This window comes from Geospiza fortis, unplaced genomic scaffold, assembly GCF_000277835.1.
Source record: "Geospiza fortis unplaced genomic scaffold, GeoFor_1.0 scaffold112, whole genome shotgun sequence".
Taxonomy (NCBI): domain Eukaryota; kingdom Metazoa; phylum Chordata; class Aves; order Passeriformes; family Thraupidae; genus Geospiza; species Geospiza fortis.
This window is the reverse complement of record NW_005054298.1, coordinates 8,043,305-8,052,676: the sequence shown is the minus strand read 5'-3', so window position 1 is coordinate 8,052,676 and position 9,372 is coordinate 8,043,305.

Here is a 9,372-nt window from a genome sequence, read left to right as displayed (position 1 = left end):
CTCAAACTTCACAGTTAAATCACCTTCATAACAACACAGAAATTTATGCATTCTCATTAACTGTCCCCTGTCCTTTAACAGACAGTAATAGCTCTCAAGTCTCCACTCCTCCAGATGTCATACTGATTTGGCAAGTTGGCATGAATTGAAACAACATCATGAGCATTTGTCTTTTTTACAACTTACATTATGCGCACCATGCCTTGTCACTATGTTATTGCTTGTTCCTTATTTCAAGGATGGAATAGTGATCACATTGTACAATTTATGAATATAATTTCTTGAGCAGGCAACAAATTGGATTGTTGGCATTCCTTACACCACCCTTGATCATTAGATGCCAAATTTTGAGGCTCAGCAGAACCTGTCTCTGAAGCATCTTGATATCAACCTAATTTGGCATATTTATTCCCCAATACACCAAATTATCAATAACAACAACCTTTAAAGCACATTCATATGTTGAGGCCCCACAGTCCATTATAATGCCCCAGGATACAGATTCAATTTGGGTGAGGAAGACAAGCAACTGTAATCACACTTTGTGTTACAAACACACCCAAGCATGGTTTCGGGGTAAATGGGACAGAGCACAAGCTTGTATTGGTTCTGGAAACCTCAGGGACCTGAAATAATGAATCAGCAAATACAAACAAAAGAGGTTTTAATGGACTCTGGCATCTTACATGGAATGTTAATAACATGAATTGTCAAAGATCTGTAATCTCACTGGTCCTAATTCTACACGCTGCTGTCATCAGAGTTGGCTTGGTACTAATGATAACTGGGACATCTACGACCCAAGCAACACAACTGGCTCTATAGATCATAACCGCTATTGGGCACTCTGATTATAACAAAATTGAATTTTTTTTCTAATCCATGTTTTTCTAATTCATTCTGCAAACATGACAAGCTGGCGGCAAACTTTTTAACCCCTGAATGGTTCTGGTTTTGTGGCACTAAGAGATTACCATCACAGAGGATAGACACTTGCACCACAGCACATCTTGCTCCTTAGGCATTCCCATCTCAAGTTCTGACATTTCACTTTCAACACAACCATTACCCTGTAGGTAATCAAGGCAGAGTGTTTAACACTGTACTAACAGGTCTATGAGGTTTCCAGAATCAATACAAGCTTGTGTTCTGTCCCATTTACATCATCATTTATTGACTGTGTCAGATGAAAATAGAAGTCAGCAGCACCTATTGGCTGTTCCAAGTGCTGGTGTCCTATGCCTGGTTATGTCTCTGAGGTATAAAAAGGACTTACTTTGTACCCCAAATGGAGCCTCTTTCTCTGATGCATCCCAATGTGCACAAATCCTTGTTCCCCGTGGTATTTCCTTGGCAGAGCAGACCCTCACTGGGGATAGCAGGCTGACTCCAGGTTCTGTGATGCAGCGAGGGTTGACCTTGGCTGGGTGCCCACTGAGCCTCTCTATCTCTCCCCTTCCCAGCAGGACATGGAGAGAATAACATGGAAAACAACTCATAGGTTGAGACAAGGCAGTTTACTAAAGCATAAAAAGAGACAAGCAAAAGTTTGCACGTGCATGAGCAAATGGAAAAAGTCAATCTCTACTTCCCATCAGCGAGCGATGCTCAGGCACTTCCCGGGAAGCAGGGCTGCAGCACGCGTGCTGGTGGCTCCAGGAGGCAAACACTGCAGAGTAACAAATGCCTCCCTGATCCTCCTCCCTCCCTTAGCTTTTATAGCTGAGCTGACATCACACAGTATGGAATATCCCTTTGGCTAATTTGGGTCAGCTGGCCTGGTTGTGTGCCCTCCCAGGATCTTGCCCACTCCCAGCCCCTTAATGGGGGGAATGTTAGAGGGACATGTCTGACAGCAGCAGCCAAAGCACTGGTGTGTTATCAACACCTTTTCCACTGCAAAGCACAGCACTGTGAGGGCTGCTATGGGAAAATGAACTCTCAGTCCAGTCTCAGACTCCTTATTCCATGCACTGTCCACCCCTCATTCCATACCATTTGTGTCATACTCAGATCCCACAGAATTTGTATATCTTCCAACTGTCCCACTGTATTTATTTCTCATTATTGGGATGCCTTCTTGCCCCTAAATACAACTTAAACTACATCATTAAACCATCTCTATATCAAACATACATTTTCATTAACCACTATCCCCTGTCCTTTCAATGAAGATATTATTTTTCCATTTCATGGGCTTCTTTCATCCCTCCAGATCCATGACTTGGACTCCATTCCATCAAGATGAGTGATCAGGACAGAAGAAGGACACTTGATTGTTGGACATTGACATCAGCCTGGCTCTGGTTGCTGTTGCATTCTTCTTGCTCCCCACAAAATTCATTCTTCATCAGTTTGTGTCATTTCTGCTACTTCCTGCAACATACAACTCACACCACAGATTATTTTCCCCCCAAGGTTCAATCTCCTTGAGGTACACACCAGGTCTCCTCATTTTCTTCATCCCCCACCAAGTACACCCAGGTCCTTGGGCAAAGACAATCCCACAAATGGGCTTGCCTTTTCCCATGGGAGGAGAAATCCACACTGACTTTCCCACTTCCCTGTCTGTGCAGGGACCTTATTTCCTCCCACAGGTTGTAGGGGCTTCATTTGGGCAGGACCAGGGTGGTTACCAGATCCCCTAGGGTTGACTAGCCAAGTGGCTTCTGCTAAATTTGCATCCCAGTGCTTCCATGGCCCATTACCTTACACTCTTTTCATAGTTTTCAGCAGTCCATTATACCTTTCAATCTTCCCAGAGGCCTGTGGTTAATAAGGGATGTGATATATGCACTCAATGCCATGTTTCTTTGCCCAAGAGTTTATCAGTTTATTTTTAAAGTGAACCCCATTGTCTGATTCAATCCTCTCTGTAGTACCATGTTGCCACAAAATCTGTCCCTCAAGGTCTGGGATCTCAATGTCTCTCAAGCAGTGGCAATGTTTTACGGGGGATGTTTCCAGCCAGCCAGTTGTTGCCTGTACCATAGTCAGGATGTGACTTTTGCCTTGGTGTGTTCATGGCAATAGCCCAATATAGCCAATTTTGCAGGCCCCACCATACTGGAACCCCAGCCACCACCCTCTCTTCCAAGGAGACTCCACTTGGGTGCCTCCTTGATTGCAGCACATTTCATATTTGTGCATAACCTGTGGGGCACCTCTTGGCTACCTTTGACTGCAGCTCATATTGAATTTCCAACATGTCAGGCACAGCAGCACTCGGGTGAATCATTCAGGCCTGGTAGTCCACTGTCAGCCTCCATTCCCCACCAGACTCACTGGCCAAAGGGTGAGCAGGTCCTGCTGACCACTCCTTGGCTCTCCAAGGACTAATGGATGGGGAGTTCATGGATGGAGGTTACAGAGTCTTGCTTGGTGAGATACTGCTGCTGCTGCACAGTCCTGGTAGCAATTGGTACTTGCTGGTCTTCATTCAACCTGCAGCAATCCTACAATGAAGGAATCTTCTGAGAGGCCAGGGAGGCTGGTTAACTCTTTGATCTTCTCTGTATTCACTGTAGCTACACTAAAAGCCCATGGATATCCTTTCGGACCCCTGAAGTATCTAGCTGATGCCAAGGATACAAGGGGCCTTTGAACCAGTCACAACCAGAGGCAGTATCCTTCCCACTTGTTCCCTGCTAAGCTCACCTTGGCCTCTAACACAGAAAATTCCTGGCATCCCCCTATCATTCCAAAGATCCAGATGGATTCTGCACTCCTGTGCATTGATGGCATCAATGTACAATGTATCTACTAAAGCTTTGCACTTCTGTGGATCTGATGTGCCAGGCCATCGAACCCACACAGTCCAGTATGCCTGGTCATCCCTCTCCTCCTCCTGGCCAGAGGCAGGGACCCTCTACTCCTGCTCCTGGTCAGAGTATTCACTGTCTGACCTCTGCGATGCCAGATCAGAAGTCCCCTCATCGGGGTGAAAGGAAGTGATTTTAGCTCTTTTGTGTCTGGGAAATCGCTGATTGCCTTCTTGCCTCTCCGTGGCAACCACACTGGCAGTCTTCTTGGGTGACCCTTTAACAGCCTTCTTCCCTCTCAGTTCACGGACACGGGCTTCCAGCTTAAAGGTGGGCTCACCCACCCACTTCCTCATGTCCTCCCCCTGGTCCCGCAGGAAGAACCAGAGCTCCCCACGGGGCCTGCGCTTGGGGCTCCCCTTCCCTCTCACCGGGGAAGGAGAGGACCGATCCCGTGGGCTGCCCCTGAAAGATGGGCTGCTGGCTTGTAGGGACGAGGAAGTGCCCAGAGTTTCTTCTACATTTCGGAGCCAGGAGGAGGCCATCTCCACGGTCGGTGTATCCATTTGTGGGTGGTACAGTGATACCAAGCTGCTGGAATATGATGCAGGGGCGCTTTGAACCACCTTCCTCCACATGGCCATTGTGCAAGGGGCATCCTCTGGATCTTCAGGGACCCTGTCAATTTTTAGATCGCTATAGATGATTTCCAGCACTGCTAATTCTCTCAAGTACTGGATACCTTCATCTGCAGTGGTCCACTTCCCTGGGGAGTTCACCAGATCTTCCTTAAATGGGTATCTTGCCCTCACGCTTGAGAGGAGCCGTCTCCAGAGGCTGCAAATTGCTCCTTCCTTTCCAATTCCTCTTTCAATTTCCCGATCTTTAGCAAGGGATCCCAGCTGCTGGGCTTCGTGACCTTCCAGCTGCTGTCTGCCAGCCCCATTGTCCCAGCATCGAAGCAGCCAGGCAGAAATGGGCTCACCTGGCTGCCGGCTGTAATCTTTGCGCAAGTCTCGGAGTTCTGACGAGGTCAGGGACCGAGTAACTTCAGTTTCCTGTTTGATTTGCCTCACTCCTTTTGATTTCTTTGATGAAGGACCTGCCTCTTGATCTAACCCCTCCTTTCCTACTGTCACTTCCCCTTCTTCCTCCTCTTCTTCTTCCTCCCTTACTAATCGATGGAAAGGGTGTGTCACTTGCCTTGTCCATTTTTTTGCTTTCACTTCTGGTGCAGTTACTGTGGCTGCTGTGGTTTGAGTTCCTGACTCAGCCATAGTGTCCTCCAATGCAGTTTGGCTTCCTGCCTCAACTACAGTCCTCTGAGAGAACTGAACAGTGGCTCGGTAGGCACAGGCCAGGCCCCAGTACAGGGCAAGAAGCTGCTGGTGTTCAGTGGGGTGAGCAAGGCACCCTTCTATCAGCTGATGGGTCAGTTTGTCAGGATTAATTACCTGTTCAGGTGTAAAGTCCCAGGCAATGGGAGGTGAAAACCGCCCTAGGAACCTGCCCAAATCCTTCCATGCACCTTGCCACCCAGGAACTGGATGCCTTGGGGCATCTTTCAATATCTCCTCACCCAAAGTTTGTTTTTTCCTACCCCAGGATGATGCCAGATTCCATGAGCTCCATAGAATGCCAACAGTATTAGCTAATATTATTAAGAGTATTAAATGGCTTACATAAGGATGAGCAAAGACCAAGGGAGCCTGCATTATAAAAGCATTCACATCAATTACCGTCCCCAGAACATAGCTCCCCACACACAACAAGGCCATCAGTGTAAGAGCAAAGCACAGAGCCATTGTTTTTGCTAACATGTTCCCAAACTCAGCAAAATAAAGAGATAAGGAGCGCAGCTCACAAACTCCGTGTCCTGCACGGAAAGCTTGCTACTCTATAACTACGATTTACTTTTTACTACAGCATGCAATACAGATATAGCTATGTATATATATATATATATATAAATAAAAAACTGCCTTTATCTCACCCCACTACTGGGCACCAAAAAGGACTGTAGTGTGCTGACCTTGGCCAGGCAGTAGGTGCCCACTGAGCCTCTCTATTGCTCCTCTTTGCAGCAGGACACAGGAGAGAGTAAGATGGAAAACAGCTTGTAGGTTGAGATAAGGCAGTTTACTAAACATGAAAAAGACAATTAAAAGTTTGCACGTGCATGAGCAAAGGGAAAAAGTCAATCTCTACTTCCCATCAGCGAGCGATGCTCAGGCACTTCCCGGGAAGCAGGGCTGCAGCACGCGTGCTGGTGGCTCCAGGAGGCAAACACTGCAGAGTAACAAATGCCTCCCTGATCCTCCTCCCTCCCTTAGCTTTTATAGCTGAGCTGACATCACACAGTATGGAATATCCCTTTGGCTAATTTGGGTCAGCTGGCCTGGTTGTGTGCCCTCCCAGGATCTTGCCCACTCCCAGCCCCTTGATGGGGGGGTATGTTAGAGGGACATGTCTGACAGCAGCAGCCAAAGCACTGGTGTGTTATCAACACCTTTTTACTGCAAAGCACAGCACTGTGTGGGCTGCTAAGGGAAAATGAACTCTATCTTAGTCAGACCCAACACACTGTCCAAGTGAGACTTTGCCCATTGTCAGCAGGCCCCACTGTTGGGATGGGTTTGACAAGCACTTGGTACCAGCAACAATTTATATAGCATTTTATAGATGTATTTATAACATTTTGTATATGTATGTATGCATTTATAACATTTTACATATGTATGTGCACATACACACACACACACATATATATGCACACACATGTATATACAGGCATGCATATAATCACAGAATCATTTAGGTTGGAAAAGACCTTCAGAATCATTGAGTATGTATTTTTAATCTGTGCTGCCATCCAGTAACCCTAGGAGCTGAACACAGGGTTGCTGCCTTTCTGAGCACACTGTCTTGTTCAAATACCTCCAAAATGAACCATGACATCTTCACTCCAAGTAAGCAAGGGTTAGATTAGAATCATAAAACCACAGACCCATTTAGGTTGGAGAAAACCCTTATGCTCATTGAATCCCAGTGTTACCCCAGCACTGACAAGTCCACCACCAAACCACATCCCAAAGTGCTCCATCTACTTGCCTTTTAAACACCTCCAGGTTTGTTGACTCCACCACTTCCCTGGGCATCCTGTTACAATGCTTGACAACTCTTTCAGCGAAGATATTTTTCCTAATACCCAACCTAAGCCTCCCCTGATACAACTTGAAGCCATTTCTTCTTGTCCTAAATAATAATTACTGGTAAGCATTTTTGCTGCTTTACTAGTGGTAATTTTATGATGACTTGTAAAATTGAAATATAAACTTGCTACTAATATTCATTACTGCTAATATTGATTTCTGCTGCTGTTGAACTATATATTTGCTTGAGCTGGTTTTGGTTAGGATAGAGTTAATTTTTTTTCAGAGCAGCTAGCACAATTCAGATTTTTGCTGGGAACAGTGTTGATAATACAGAGATGTTTCAGTTACAGCTGAGCAGAGCTTACACAGATTCAAGGCCTTTTCTGCTCCTCCTCCCCCAGCGAGGATGCTGGGGGTGCACAAGGAGCTGGGAGGGGACACAGCCAGGACAGGTGAGCCCCACTGACCACAGGGATATCCCAGAGCATCATGCTCAGCACACAGAACTGGGGGAAGAAGAAGGAAGGGGGGTACCTTCACAGTCATGGCGTTTGTCTCCCCAAGTCACTGCCAGGTGTGAAGGAGCTCAGTTTTCCTGGGACTGGCTGAACAACTGCCAGCCAGACTCTGAAGGAATGAATTCCTTGTTTTGCTTTGCTTGCATGCAGCTGAGGCTTTACTTATGGGACTGTCTTTAGCTTGACCCACATTTTCTCACTTTTTTACTCTTCTGATTCTCTCCCCTATCCCACTGTGGCAGAATGAGAGTGGCTGTGTGGGGCTGAGTTGTCAGCTGGGGTTAAACCACCACAGCCTTACAGTAGTTACTCATAGCATAGACACACTTGTTTTGCTAATCACCAGCATGCTTGCCCTAATAGTGGTGACTTGTATTAAAATGCAATGAAGTAAATTAGGAAATAAAGCCTCCATGTCCTTGTGCACAACAGGGTCCTGCAAACCCATGGTTGCAACATTTGCCCTCACACAGACTGGGTGATCCTGGGTCATGGCAGCTGAATGGACAAGTTTCTGATCTGGCTGCAGACACCAGCAGAAACTAGTGGGCATGCAGGAAGGGACAGGATGAAATAAACTCCTGTGTCTCTGCTGTGCAGTTGTGACCTTTGCAGGCTGGCAGTGGAGAGGAGAACAACAGCCAATTCCAGTTCCTGTGTTCAGGTATGGAGATGGTGCTGCGATATGCTGCTGGGCTGCAGATGCAGTGAGTTACCTCACTGTGGCATTTCCTGCAGGCAGCTTGTGATCCTTCTCTCAGCACTGGAGCTCCTTGGCTTTCCACTTGGCTGGAGAAACGCGAGGTTAAATAAGTTCAAGAGTGTGGAGCATTCATCTTCCAGAGCCTGGGCTTAGCCTTCAGCTGCTGAGCACCTTCTTGGTCCACTGTAAAGGGCAATGAGGATGCAGGCAGGCATGCCTCACTCGGGCTCATGTAACAGAGAATAGTTTCACTGCACCTCCACAATTAACAAAGCAAATCATGCTGCCATTGCCCTTGACCTTTCCCAAGGAATGCTGCTGTCTCCTCCCCCAACCAGCAGCACAGGGAAAAGGCACTGGTGAACCCCAGCCCCAGCAACCCTGCAGCAGCAGCAGCAGCAGCCCTCAGCTGTGGCTGGGGAAACAGGAGGAGATGATGTTGCAAGGGCATCCGGATTCCAACTTGGCCAGACAAGCACTGACGTTTTTCCATCACATCTGACCCGTTGATGCCTTCTGCTGGAGCTTTCATTCAGGAATGCTAGCTGTGGTCAGGCTGCATGTATTTACAGACACAAATAAACTGCTGCTGACTGAAATACACCACTCCCATGACTGTGCTTGGCACTGCTCTTGCAAGGGTAAAGGCAGATCTGCTTACCCAGTAACACAAAGCCTTAGCAGTGCTTCCTTAATTTTTTTTAAAATGCAACCTTGTGGAAAAGCTGAATTTGGGGGGCTGGTCTGCACTGCCTGGTGCAGCACCACAGGCAGCACTGACAGCATCAACCCTATTCACTTCTTTTTGTACACTGGCTTAGTAGCCTGGCTTGTGGCACCCTTCCCTTGCTTATTTGGGGCACATTGCTCCCTGCCCACTCTGCAGACCAGTCTGCTTAACAGCTGAGCTGTCTCCCTGGGCAGGGGAAGGAGGGCACTTGCAGTCCTGTCCCCAAGCCTTTTCTCTGCTTTTTCCACTCTCCCTGCCCAAACCACCCCTTAGCAATGAGTCAAATCTTGGCTCCCTACAACTGCCTGGGCTGCCCAGTCTCTCAGCCCTAACCCAGTGTTGTGGGAAATGCCACAGCACAAAGGTAATCTGCAAGAGTGCAAGGGAAAGGGTGGCAGGGGGGCACTGCCCGTGCCTCTCCTTTCAGAGTGCAAAGGGGTGGATTTGTTTTTAAGCTGCTTGGTCCCTCACAAATTAACTGAAGCAGAAGTGTATTCACAGCATT